General features: G+C 42.6%; 1 pseudogene; it reads left to right on the top strand.

The window, feature by feature from the left end:
* Positions 1-3,664: 3,664 nt before the first annotated feature.
* LOC119518583 lies at positions 3,665-4,265 on the top strand (annotated as a pseudogene).
* Positions 4,266-14,728: the final 10,463 nt, after the last annotated feature.

The following is a 14,728-nucleotide window of genomic DNA, read 5'->3' as shown; positions in this document are numbered from 1 at the left end:
GTTCGGTCGGAGATGTCCCCCGACAGTTGTTCCAGACTATATGCTAGTTGTTCTAGACTATTTACTAGTTGTTCCAGGCCATAAGCTAGGACCAACTAAATTTCATACCTCCCTCTGCAGCCATCTTGCCCCACATCTTATTTTCACCTTTTTAATGTAGCTCCTAGAAAGTTGAAAATTACATAAATGATTTTTCTAGTGAACAGTGTTGGACCAGATATTAAGCCCTTGTCTATTTTGGATGTTGTCAATGTCTTCTCCCATTCTGTCCCCTGTTGATTAACTTTATTCCATAGTGTTGTTTATTTGGAAAAAAGCCTTAATTTTGATGTAGTCAAATTCATTGATTTTGTCTCCATTTTGAAAAAATTTTTTGAACAATTCTTCCCCTAACCAAGCTCACAAAAATATTTTTCTAGGCTTTTTCTATTAGCTTTAAAGTTTTGTCTTTCACTTTCAACTCTTTAAGTCATTGGAGTCCACTTTCATATGTGGTGCTACATAGGGAACTTGTCTTATTTTCCTCTGTTAATTTTTCCTAATACCAGCTATTAAGCAATTTACCTTTTATCCATTAATTTGTGGTGCTACCTTTATTGTATATTAAATTCATCTGTATATATATATCTTCATATATACACACAGACACTCACACAAGTGTCTCAGGTTTCCTATTCCACCATAGTTATCCTTATACAGTTTTCTCATAAAACATTAGTCTTATTAACAAAGTAGCATACTATTGAGAATATATATTCGCTGGTACATCTTTCATTTAATGGCTCATGAAAAAGTAGTCTTTTGTGTATTCCTTTATTGAAACAAAATCTAGCAAATACCATTACCTCTGACATATTTTTTAACAATCTGTACTTTCTTCCAATTGTATGGAAAACCTCCCACACAGCACACTGTCTTCTCATTCTAGTTTTTGCAACTCTTCAATGTTTTCTATGCCTTTTCCAATGGCAATGCTAACAAAGAAATGCATTTTACTTTTTGCATTTTTCTTTATATTAGTTTACCCATTTTTAAGCAGGAGGAAGACCAAGCATTTCTCCAGTGGTATGTGTCTCTGTTGCTGAGAAATTTCAAAAGACACTTTTGCATAACTATAGTTAAATTCAGTATAAGTTTGTAAAGGGCTAGACTGAGAACTGCCTGATTTTACATATTACTCTAAAAACTGTGCAGGTTTATCTTCATGTCCTGGATGTTAAGTTTTTCAAGGTCTTGCTAAGAATGACGGCTTCAATTCTGCAGGCAGTATATCCACAGAGGCTTAGAAAGGGGTGTGGTAGATGTATGGTGATTTAAATGTATTAATATGACACTGTGGTGAGAGCACGTGCCTCTTATTTTTTATCTTTGCAGAAGTTCTGGGAAAAGGGAGGATTTGCCACCTCAGCAACCTTGTGTATACCTAGTTACCTGGAGAAATTTGAGTTTGAAAATACTGACACAGGCATTACAACAGACAGGGGGACCTCAGACTTGGGCAGATTGCAGGGAATCTGATTTGTGGCCTTACCCCCGAAGACTTGTGTCAGCATATCACAAATTCAGTGCCCATGTATATTTTCATGTATTGACAACCCTTTAGAAAAAGGTCTGGAATATTCTTTTTAATTGAAATATCCAAATACCCTATGACAAAGCAATTCTTTTTCTAGGTATTTACCAAAGAGAGATGAAAATATTCTTACAAAGACTTGTAAAAAAATGTTCATCATGGCTTTATTTAAATTATCCCAAAGTGGGAAGCAATTGAAAAGTCTATCAACAGAAGGAATTTTCTGAAACAAACCATATATTCAGACAGTGGAATACTACTCAGCAGTTGAAAGGGATGAACTACTGAAAAAGCAAAAACAAGGATGAACCTCAGAAGCTTGCTGAGTGAGAGAGGCCACACCCCAGAAGTATATACTGTGTGATTTTGATCATTTGAAGTCCTAGACAGGCAAAACTAAGCTGGGGTGAAAAACATGAGAAGAGTGGTTGTTTCTGGGGAGGAAGGGGGCAGAGGTTGACTAGGAGGGGACATGAAGGAACTTTCTGAGGTGATGGAAACATATATCTGAATAGGGATTTTGGTCATATGTTGTATGCATTTATCAAAACTCAGCAAATGACACTCCTGAGTCCTGTGCACTTCCATGTATGTGAATTGTATGAAATGTTCTCAAAATAGCACCAAAAAAAAAAAAAAAAAAAAAAAAGGAAAAAAAGAAAGAAAGAAAGAAAATACTAAAAAAGATTGAACTTTAATGAGATGCATGCCAAAGCAATTTGGGGTGAAAGTGTCTGTAACTTTGAAATGCATCAAAAAATGATAACAGAAAGAGGGCTGGATAGATCAAAAGATATGTGATGAAGCAATGCTATCAAACTGTTGGAGTTTCTAGGCTGCCTAAGCAAACACCATGCAATGGGTTGGGTTGAATGGTGGGAATGCATTTGCTCTTGACTGGTCAGGAAAATGTCCAAATCAAGGCCCCCTCAAGGCAATGCTTTCTCCCAGAAGAGTGTGGCATTCTGGGGCTGGCTGCTGGTGATCCTTGGTTCCTCTGTCACATGGTGGCATCTCCTGGTCTCTCCCTTCTCTTCTAGGTTCTCTTTCAGCTTCTTGCTTCCTGTGGCCTTCTCTCTCCCAGTCTGAATTTCATTCCGTTTATAGAGGACTCCTGTAATAGGATTAAGACCCATCCTGTTTGGTCTGGGCCACACCTTAACTGAAGTGTCCTCATTGAAAGTTCTGTTTATAATGAGTTCACAGCCACAGGAATGGATTAGATTTAAAAACACTTTTTTTTCCCTAGGGTGTATATATTCCAACCATGAGCATTCGAAGAAGGGAGAGAATGACTGTATTTAATGGCTTTCAGGAAGGACTCAGCATGTCGCCTGGTAAGTTTCTGTGATCCCTGGGTTTTGTCTGGCCCCTGAGCCATCATGCCAGGAAAACTTGGCCATGCTGATGAAGTCACTGTTTCCCTTGGGGATAACTGGCTTGCAAAGTGCCCAGCAAAGCAGGTTGAAGGCTCAGTTGAGTCCAGGAAAGAACATGTAAGAAAAACAATAGATGAATTTTAAAAGTGATGCAAAATTTTCAATCCTGAGTTGAATTCACAGATTTGCAGAAAATGAGGGATGCTGCAGGTGATATTGTTGACATAAGAGAAGAAATTAAAAGTGAATTTGAATTTAAGGTGAAACACCAAATTGCCTGTAAACCTCACTCCGAAACCAAAACTTTAGATAATTTAGAAGCAGATTTTTCTCCAAATGATGTAAAATCCAACGATTTGCTTGCTGAGGCCGAACTGTAGGCTCAACTTGAATAACTAGAGCGACAAGAAAAATTGCTGGGTGAACACAATAGTCATCCTGATTAAGGGATTGCAAATGGCAGAGATACAACTTCTTCTGAAGAGGAAAAAGATCAAACCCCAAATGGGAATGGGACTCATAAAGGAGCAGCAGTTGTTATGAGGGTTTTACAAATTCAGAACCGTTTAGTGGTCAACTGAATAGTCAGTTGAATTGTTCAGTGAATGGTTCAAATCCTTCTCCGAGTAATGAAGAAGATGATGGTGACGACAAGGGTGAAAATGAACACAGCCATGATGCTTTAGGGCTTGGAGATAGTTGTGTACTGATGATGCATTTTTCTCATATTGTTGAACCTAAGAGGGTCTGAATAAAAATTGGAAAGAACACCACTTTAAAATTTAGTGGAAAGAAAGAAGCCAAACTTAAGCGAAAGTACAGCTCTGGCAGTGGTCTCTCTGCCCCGGAACTTGCAGCCTTTAGGAATCCTGCTGGATTTTCAGTCTTTGTTGGGGTTGTGAAAGGAGAATTTGTAAATCAATCCTGGAGTTTCTAAGCAGAGAAACAGGGTTTGTAGTGAACCCAGTGAGAGCCGCGTTGCTGAATTGGATGCTAGACGGGATTCTGAGGAGTGTTAGCTGTGGAGAAGCCACTTGCAGTGATACCGTGATACCGGGGAGAGCATTTTGCAAGAACAATAACAACCAAATCATCAAAAGAAACTTTTGCCCTTATCAGGAACACCCTGAGGATTTTTTTTCTGGAACTGTAATGGAAAAAGAAATTTTATTACCCTCAACACCTCATCTAGCCATTGCTCATCTCGTGTTACCCACTATTCTAGAATGAAAAGAATTTTTGTTAGATGTGCCAGAAGAAATTCCAAGAGGATTTCAAAGCTCAAAGCTGTGAGATTGCAACAGGAAAACTAGGCTCTGCCTAGGAAATGGGAGGTTACATCCCCAAACCTAGTTTTGCATTTGTTTAGAGTATATATAGCAAAATATGTGACATGTAAGTTTGAAATAAGGGATCCTGAGTTAATTTGACAGCAAGCTCTCTTACCCTTAGAGTGGTATTAAAATTAAAGTAAATGTTTGAATACCTTAATATTCAGCTTATTTTGTTAATTCTTTGAATACTATCAAAACCCGTGTCTAAGTTCGCCTTATGATGCAGTGGCAGCATTTTGAATTATTTTTCAAAGAGCACTGTTCTTATGCGTTGTTTTTGCATTTCAATACAGGCAGTTTTGTACCAGCTGTGATATTGTGCATACCATATGGATGATTTTAAAGAAACTTTAAAAATTTCAAACAGTTTCAAACAATTATATTTCCTAACTTGCTTCAGCATTTTAAAGACACTTTATAAAACCTACTTATCTTGTAGGTTTTGCAGTTAGGTGGCTATTATAAGCCTCTCCCCTTTGAATGTCATGCTATATCTCTGAGACAGCAAACTTACATGTACCTGATGGGAAAGTTTCTTTGATTGTGGAAGAATGATATTTTGTAAAACTTTTTTTTTTCAAGTAAAAATTTTATGAAACTTGGTCTCTTAAAAAATGATACAATCCCCATACAGAGAACTCCAAACCTCAGATACCCAGATCCACCAATTTGCACATTTGCCACCTTTGCCATATCATTCTTTCTATCCATCCATCCATCAATCTATTTGTCCATCTATCCATCTATCTATTTTCTGAACATTTGAGAGCTAGTTGCACAAATTGTAATCCTTGAACATATACTATTTCCATGTACACTTCCTACAAACAAGGACATTCACTTATGTAGCCACCTTAAGTGCAGTTACCAAGTGCAAGAAATTTAACATTGATCTGAAACTTACACTCTATATTCCAATTTATTCTTATGTCCCAGTAATGTTCTTTTGAGTCTTTTCTGCTCCATTCTTAGATCCCATCCAATATCAAGTACTGCATTTAGTTGTCATTATCCCTTTAGTTTCTCTTTCTTTCTACTTTTTTAAATTGTGGAGCCATATAGACAACAAAAATCTGCCCACCCCAGCCCCTCCCAAGCGTAACATTCAGTGGGATTAATTACACTCACAACGTTGCAGTGCCCTCACCACCATCCAGTACTAGAGACTTTCCTTCACCCCAAACAGAAACCCCACATTTTGCACTAATCCCCCATTGCCCACTGCCCCCCACCTCTGCCCCTGGTAACCTGGACACTACTTTCTTTCTCATTGAGTTTGCATATTCTCTGATATTTTCTTTGTGGTTACCATTGGGCTTAAATTGAACATTTCAGCTTTGATACCAAATTAACTTCAATAGTGTATGTAAACTATGTTCCTATACCCCATGTCCCACTCCTTTATGTAGTTCTTGCCACAAATCACAGGCTTATATCTTGGGAGTCCAAAACCATTGATTTATCATTACATTTTATGAATTTGCCTTTCAGGTCTTGTAGGAAGTAAAAAGGAGAGTTACAAATCAAAAACCCAATGGTACTATATTTCTACTTACCCATGTCATTATCTTTACTGGAGACCTTTATTTCTTCATGTGGCTTCAGTCAACTGTCTATTGTCAATTGTCTATTCTCCTTTCTACCTGAAGATCTCCTTTTAGCATGTGTTATAGGGCCATTCTAGTGGTGATGAAGTCCCTCAACTTTTGTTTATCTGGGAATGTCTTAATTCCTTCCTCGTTTTTAAAGACAGTTTTGCCAGATACAGAACTCTTGCTTGGCAATTTTTTTTTTTTTTTGCTTTCAGCACTTTAGATGTGCTCTCCCACTGCCTTCTTGCCTCTGTGGTTTCTGATGAGAAATCAGCTGCCTTGTGTATGACATCTTGCTTCTCTCTGTGGCTTTCAGGATTCTCTCCTTATCTTCAACATTCGGTAGTTTGACTATAACATGGCCTGGTGTGGGACTCTTTGGGTTCTTCCTGCTTGGATGTCATTGAGCACCTTGGGTGTGCATCCTCACAAAGTTTGAGAAAATCAATTCTGGGAGCTTGCAAGGGCTCAGATCAAGTGGTGTGATGACTCCACTGAGGCAAGTGTACTGAGTGGGCCCCCTAATAACCACCTTCTCCACCTGTCTTTCAACCCTTGACCCCTGCATCCAGCCATTCTTCCAGTTCCATCCTGCCATAGTGAACCCCAAACCTGCCCATCGTTAGTCTCCAAGACAGGGCAACTCGGTGGTAAAAGTTAGGGTGCAGGCTCCAGCTGTCTCTTTTTAAAATCTACCGGGAGTTTTTTACATTTTATAAAAAACATGCAATCAGATTAATATGCCTAACTGGATTATGGTTTCTTAAAATGCTTTTCTTTTTTTATGTATGACATTAAGGAACATATTTTAAACTGTATCTTTGTGCTTCTCCAACATGAATGAATTATTAGATATAATTGCTGAGGGTTCTAGCCACCCCTCTAAACAGGCAAGGGTTTCCTTTTGCAGAATTTAAAACATACCAGGGCAATTTGTGTTCCTTAATCACTACAAATTTGTTAGCTTGACTCTAAACTAGCAAAACCTGGGAGGCTATTATGTAAATATAGATAATGTGTCTCCAGTGATGGCAATTAATGCAGAGATCTCCGGAAAGACATTCTATTTATGATCACATCTATAACAGCAAGCATTTGAAAGCCCATAGGGTGGTACAAAGAACCCCCAGAACATTTTCCTGGTCCCTTAGTGGTTATTTCTGAGCCCCCACAAACCCTTCAGTTTCCTTCTTGGGAATAAGAAACAAATAGTGTTTGCCCTCAGAGAGAAGGAAAACCCTCTCTTTCTCTTCCAAAGCCTCAACACTAATCATGAGCAGAGAGCCTTTGGTAGCTGGTTATGTTTCCTCTTCCCCATCTCTACCTCTCAAGTAGTCAGTTCCTGATTCAAAATAGAGCACCATGTCTGATGTGGAGTCATCCATCTTGTCTTAAAATCAGTGTCTCTACATGTCACGTTAATGCCGAATCAGAGCCTGGGTTTGTGTGTTTCAGGTAAGGCTAGACAACGAGGTTCTTCTGCTATTGCAGAAAGGGGCCCCCCAATCAGCTCACCTAAAGCTTGCATTTTGTAGAAGGGGAAACTGAGACCCAAAGATAGGACTTGCGTCATCAAACTAAAGAAGCAGTAGGTTGTGGACAGGGTACCCAGGGGCCTTGACAGCTGCCCCTTCCCCTCTAATCCGGAGAGGTCTAGAATTGCCTGACCGCAAATCAGTAACAGCTAACACTCTCTGAGTGGGTACTGGGTTCCTGGTACTGTTCAGTGATAGGCGAGTCATGGTCTTGGCCTTCAAGACTCTTCTGATCCAACGTGGGGGTCAGGCGTGAAAAGAAATGAGCAGCACCATAAGGCAGAATAGAAAGAAAAAGTAGCAGTTGCTTTCATACAGCTTTCCACTGGGCCTTTGCACATGCTGTTTCCACTTCCTGGACCACTCTCCCTTTCCCTGCTCGCCTGGTTAACTCACCCACCTGGCTCCAAAATCACCTCCTCAAGGAAGACTTCCTCCATCCACTCGGAGGTGGCAGAGTTCCCCTTATTCTCTCTCATTACGCCTTTCACTCCTCAACCAGACCGTAATCTCCTTGAACAAAGCCGTGTCTTTTTTGATCATGTTTGTATTCATATACATGAGAATACAAACTAATACATTTCATGTGTATTAAAACCATGTAAGAGGTGCCTTAGGTTTACATGTAAACAGAGGTGTCCACCTTCAGGAATGCCCGCTGAGATAACAGAAGGACAGCAACCCATTTTTCTTGATGGCAACCACTCCATGCATTGCAGGATGTCCAGCTTCCCTCTGAAGGCCACTGCCCACCCCAGCTATTTTGACAACCAGAACCGCCCCCAGACAAACTTCCAAAGAGGGTGATAACTACCCCATCAGGAAACAGCACCCTAGAAATCCAACAGCATTGGCTCCATCAAAGTTACCAACCTGCTGGGATGCTCAGCATGGGCAGAGGTTGAGGAGCGACAGTGTAATGTCATTCCTTCAACCTGTCATTCATTCAACAAACATCTGTGCACAAGCTTGTGCAGATTGGGTGTTGGGGACCCAGATGGGAGCAGAATTATAGCACAAGCTACAAGGAGGAACTTGGTAATTTGGATGGATGGGAGCTTTGCACTATTGTTGGTTATACAGGAAGGAGTAAAGGGACTTTGGCAGGACTTTGCACATCTTCAATGGCTGCTGGCCCTTTGATGAGAAGATGTTCCTCTAGAGCTGACAGTCCATTTCCGGTGGCACACTCAACTCTGCCCATCTCAGATGAGATAGAAGACTTACTTATCAGACTTGGAGATGGGACAGACCACAAAGAGCTGACTCTTACACTAAATGACAGAATTAAGTTTCAAAAACATCTGAAAAGTTTGAAATGATAGTTGGACACCAACTCAAGTAAATTAAACAAGGGTGAATGCTAACAACTGGTCTTAATGCAATCACACACTAATACCACCCCCACCGCCCCCACCCAACTCCTGCCAATCCAATCCCCACATGTATAGGGTGAGACAGAACTAGCTTAAGAGTTCATATGAAAAGCTCTGGGAGTTACTGGTACTTCCAGACCAACAGTGGAATGTGATGGCCGTAAAGTAAGCACCCGTTGGCCATGTTAAGCAAGGTATTGGTTGCAGAGGCAGGGAGGGGATGGTGCTGATGGAGAGGCAGTAGTTCTTGACTTGCAAATCACACAATTACTGAGTTCCTCCACCTTCCCTGAAGGTGTTGCCCCTCCCACTCCATGAACATCTTATTGACATCACTAAGTAATGGGACTTGGAGAGAACCTGGAACAAAGCCTGGTAGAAAGGGAGCGGCCTTCCCAACCAGATGTCCGTTTGAATGTCAATTCCACCACTCTTTAGCTGAGCGACATTGGTCAAGTTAGTTCACCTTTCTGATCCCTGTTTCAAGACTTTCTGAGCCTTTGTGAAGTGGAGATGACAATAAGTTGATTGTGAAACTTAAGTGAGACAATTTGTGATAGTGTAGGAGAGGCCTTCAATTACTCTGAGGTCCCCTCCCCATGATTTCTGAGATTTTATTATTTCTGTCCTTTTCATCTGGAGTTGATGGGTGGTTAAAGCACTCAGAGTGAAAGCAAGGGTTTTGTTCCCAATCCCAATTAGATGTTACAAAAGCCCCATAAATCTTGGTGAATATGTTATAGGAATTGAAAGCTAGAATTGTGTGGCCATTGCTCTAAGGAACACAGCAATCATTCTCTGAAAGCCGTTCTGCAATTTTTTAAGTCTGCTTAGTAGTGTGTGCCTATTAATAATTGGCTCATTATCGATTTCCTAACCCTGAATAATGCAGCTAACGGCTCCCGTTTTTCCAAGCCAGAGCAAAATGAAGAGGCCAGGGTATGTTGAAAGATGGCTATTTGGTTTATTATTTGGGGGCATGTTAGTGCCCAGCATGAGTAACCTATACAGAATGTGGGTGCCTCTGACTTTTAAAAATAGATTGAGTATTGATTTCGATGCCATTCTTTTATCGTTTAATTAAACAAACCGTTTTCCCTGGGTGTGCTCCAGCCACACGGCTTTTTACTCATTAACAAGCTAAATGGAAAACCTACTGTTAGGTTCAGAGCCGTTCAAGAATCCACACAAACGCAGCGAGTCATGGTTTAAGTAGACAATTTAAGGTTTATTAGAGGAAGAAAGCAGAAGAAAGCAGGTGGGAGCCATCAGAAAAGAAAGAAAGGAAAAATGGCTCCGGCTCTCTATCTGAGAGCAGCATTTTTTAAAGGAAAAACCCACGTTGGGTATTGGGGGGAAGATCCTGCTGAGTGTGTTCTGGGCCTCGATTGGGTGAGTGCTTATCAGTTTCTGCTGACTGGTTACTAGGGTTTTAACACAGTACTCTTCTTTGATGTGCACTATATTATCTATGTGGAGGAAGCAGGCCTTTTGGCTTGTTTGCGGTCATTCATCTTTATGGGGATATCTGATCTTGCCTTGTCCTCCCCCTGGAGTCTAGGTGCCACTGTGACTGGGATTCCTAAAGCAGCCTTCAACCCTTAGTTTATGGCACACCTGCTATTTATGAGATAAGCAGCAGGGCCCGTGGATCAGACATTCCTTTTATATGTTAGACTCTTTTTCTGGGGCCTGACACCTACGAGCTATCACACACCTGTCGTAGCTCTGTGTGCATGGAAGTGGTGGCTTTGTGACAGTTCAGGGTGGAATTTGTAGCTCACATGCCATGTCTTGTGCGAGACGGCCCCGTTCAAATCCTTAGTAAATAACCCTTGTTGCAAATCATCAGGCAAGAGGAGCATTTGCATATATCAGGCATTCAATAAATATTTGTCATGCGAGGCTAAATACTTAAAGGGATGTCCTCTCTGATATTTTAATTCTGTTGCCAACTGAAGAGAAGACAGCTTGCCCTTTAGAACTGACATTGGCGAATCTAATTTCTCACAGCACTGTGAGACAGGGTTCGACATTTCAAAGCAGGTTTATTTCAGGAGGTCTCAACTGCTTGGGATGATTGGGATTCTTAGCAGCAGGTGCTGTGTCCTACTTTTATTCAGCATAGGGCTCTGGGTGACCAATTTGTCCACCTCGTCCCTTGTCCTTTTAATCAAAACAATTGTCCATTTGGCAGCTCAGATCTTGTCCATGAAAGAACTCAGCAAACATTAGGGTATTCTCTTTGCAATTGCCCAGGTGGTTTCCCAGTGTCTTTCTATCTGCCCCGACTTAGCCCCCATCTCGTCTTCAGTCCAGTCTGAAATCTTGTCTCCATGACCATTTAAGAAATGGCCAGCGCCCTTGGTGTAATGCATTCCAGAACTTTTGAGGGTAGTTTCCACTTGGGGCTTCATAATTCTCCCCAGATGTTCACTACTCCTTTCCTTTTAACTCTCTGGAGGAGGAGGGCTGTGTGGCGTTGGCGGTGGGGATTGGCTTAGGGTTCCGAGCGTTTGAAATCTGAGGTGCTACTGCCTCTCCGTACAATGAGCTTTTCCTCTAGTGTCAGCCTGGGAAGACCTGGGTGTTGGATCAGTTTGGCCTCTGTATGTCGGGAACAATAAGGAGGCGTTCTTAACATGGCTGGAGCAAAAGGGAATGCATTGGCTTATGTTGCTACAAAGCTCCCAGGAGGTTCTGGCTTGTGTCCAGGTTCAGATGACACCACCAAGATTCACCTATTGGCTCTACTTCTTCTGATGTCAACTTTACCTTCAGGCTGACTCCGTTCTGCTGGTGACACAGCTGCCTGGGTCCTGGGCCCGAGCTCCCCCCGCACCTGTGGCTTCACTCCTGCTCACTGGTCTGCACCGTCCAAGTGTCCAGTGCCTCAAATGGGGCCATGGACCTCGGAGAAGGGGGCCCGGATGCTGGATGTGCAGTCAGCAAACATCCACAACGAATCCTTCATTGAAATATGTTTCCTGATAGAATGGAAGGCTTAAACCTGAAAATCACACTAGAATTCCAGAATCTATTGTCAAGGATGAGCAGGGATATATGGGTATCTCAGGCAGAATAATACTCGAAACCCCTCAAATGGATATTCTTTGATTTTTTTAATCAACTTGTATTTAAAGGGGACACTGAGTGGGTGAGGACAGTGGGAAAGAATTGCTGCCTTGGCACCACTCGAGCATTCTTCTTGCCCCAGGCAATTCATCTCAGTCTCATCGGGCAACATCTATCCCCAGCACAGAGGCTTGGCGGCAAACCAAACCCTGCCTCCTGAGAGGGCAGTGGGGCTACCCTCTACCGTACCTTGAACTTCTCCTGTGGGGTCTCACTCTCCATCAGTGGCTTATCATATTATCATTTCTAGTTGGCTGTTTCGGTCTTCCAGGAAGGTTTTGGGCAGGTTCAGTTTCCTCCATGTTGTGACGTATCTGATGGTATTTTTGTTTCCTTTATTTATCGGCGCGTCATGCACCTGTCTGGGTGATCATTCCCCACTCCAGTTCAGCTGCAGAAACAATCAGTGGGGATGGGGCAGTAGACAGTTGGTAACTGGGGGAAGAAGGGTAAGGAGGAATTGTGATTGAAAGTGTGTGTGGGTGTGTGTGCATGCATGAAAGTGTGTATGTGCATGTGTCTACAGGTGTGAGTGTGTATGTGTGTGCACCTGTGTGAGCATGTGCATGTGTGTGTGCATGTTTGTGGCTGTGTGTGGATGTGTGTGCGTATGTATATGTGTGGTGGTGGGAGGAGTAGAGAAGTGAAAGATGGTATCATTTCTACATAATTCTTCTTTCTGTCCCACCCTGACCAAGATTTCGTTGTCAGTGGAGCATACTTTTCTCTCTGCAGACTTGAGGCTTAGCCATGTGTTCTAGTTTGCTAATGCTGCAGAATGCAAAACACCAGAGATGGATAGGCTTTTATAAAACGGGGGTTTATTTCACTACACAGTTACAGTCTTAAGGCCACAAAGCATCCAAGGTAACACCTCAACAATCGGGTACCTTCACCGGAGGATGGCGAATGGCGTCTGGAAAACCTCTGCTAGCTAGGAAGGCAGCTGGCGTCTGCTCCAAAGCTCTGGCCTCAAAATGGCTTTCTCCCAGGACGTTCCTCTCTAGCAAGCTTGCTCCTCTTCAAAACATCACTCACAGCTGCACTCCGTTCCCTCTCTTTGAGTCAGCTCATTTATATAGCTCCACCGATCAAGGCCCACCCTGAATGGGTGGGGCCACGCCTCCATGGGAACATCTCATCAGAATCATCACCCACAGCTGGGTGGGGCACATTCCAAGCAAATCCAACCAGCACCAAAACGTCTGCCCCACAAGACTACGAAGACAATGGCGTTTGGGGAACACAATACATTCAAACTGACACACCATGTAATTTGCTTTGGCCAATGGAGTATGAGTGGATCTACTGTATGCCAAGCTGGACCAGAGGCTTTAATGTGCTCTCGTGCTTTGGCTTGACCTCGTGCTCCCCAGCCCTTTGCCATGAGAAGACCATGTCCCAGGGAGCTACTGGCCCTCCAGCCTGGGTCTTGCAATAAAAGACCCATGAAGCAAATGGGAACTCAACCCACAGCAGGGAACAGAACTGAACCTAGCTCACATGCAGATGTGTGAATGAGGAAAAAAATATTTGTTGTAGTCTTTGAGATCTGGGATTGTTTATTACACAGCATTACTGCAGCAAAAACCTGACTGATATAGTCCTTACATCACTGGGTGACAAGGCACAATAGCTGGAGAAGGGACTGAGAATGGGGATGTGAGTCACGTAGCCCAAATGTTGAGCTGGATGCTTTGTCTGAGACTTAGGTGGAGGCTTCCTGGTAAACGCCATCCCTCCCACCAGGTTTATTTCCTTAAAAGGTTAATTTACCCCTGCGAAACTCTCAAGGTGCTCAAGAAGATGTGAGGATGCTAGCCACAGCATTGTTTGTATAGAGGAACAATTGGATGCAACTTAAATGTCCATCCACAGGAGAAAGGATAAAAGCTTTGCTGTGAGGATATATTAAAATTCAATGAAATTCGAGGCTTAAGGTAAATTGAATGGGCAAGAACCACATATATCCACTTGAATGAATTTCAGGAACAATCTGGAGCCAACGAAACAAGTTATGGGAGGATGCGTTCTGAATGATAATATTTATATAAAGACTAAACACCTAGAAGACAATAATACATTGTTTATGGATGCATACATATGTATTAAATGTATGAAAACATGCACGTGAAGGAGAAACACCAAGTTTATACTAGAAGAACCTTGGGGGAGAGAGAGAAAGAAAGAGGCTGGGGACGGCACATGAGGGGCCTGAGCAGAATCAGTGATGTTTTATTCATTACAAAAAATGAGCTCTGGGGCGACGTGATGGCAGGCTGAGATTTGATAAAACCGGGTGGGAGCACACAGGCGTTTATCACAGTGTTCTCTCTTTTTATCTGGACATGTGAACTCTTCCAGACAACATGGTTATAAAGAAAGAGATGTCTATGGGGTGTTATGTGAGAGGAATGGTAGGGGACAGTGGTCAAGGGGGAAGCAAGGACAGGTGAGGGGCAGTTATGGGGACAGGTGAGGGGTCTGTGTGGGCTGGCCCCTGCTTGGCTTCCTGGCACTCAGAGCCTTTGCTGTCTTTTTTCATATGCAGCAGGAGGAGGAAGCCACTGGAAACCCCAAACTCTCGCATCGTGAGGGTTTCTGTCCTCACCAGGGGCATTTGCACCTGAGCTGGGCTGTTGGGTTGAGGACTATGCACCTTGGTTTGACTAGAGCTGGGTGGTGATGCTTCTAAATCCTTGTAGGGGCTCCGGTTCAGCCTCACACAGCATCCGTGACCCACCCGGTGCAACTGGTGTGAAGTGGAGAAGCTCCTGAAATTTCTACCCGCTGCACACCGTCAG

The sequence above is a fragment of the Choloepus didactylus genome, chromosome 22 (assembly GCF_015220235.1).
Source record: "Choloepus didactylus isolate mChoDid1 chromosome 22, mChoDid1.pri, whole genome shotgun sequence".
NCBI lineage: Eukaryota > Metazoa > Chordata > Mammalia > Pilosa > Megalonychidae > Choloepus > Choloepus didactylus.
Note: the sequence above shows the minus strand (reverse complement) of the source record. Positions and strands in the feature narration are given on the sequence as shown.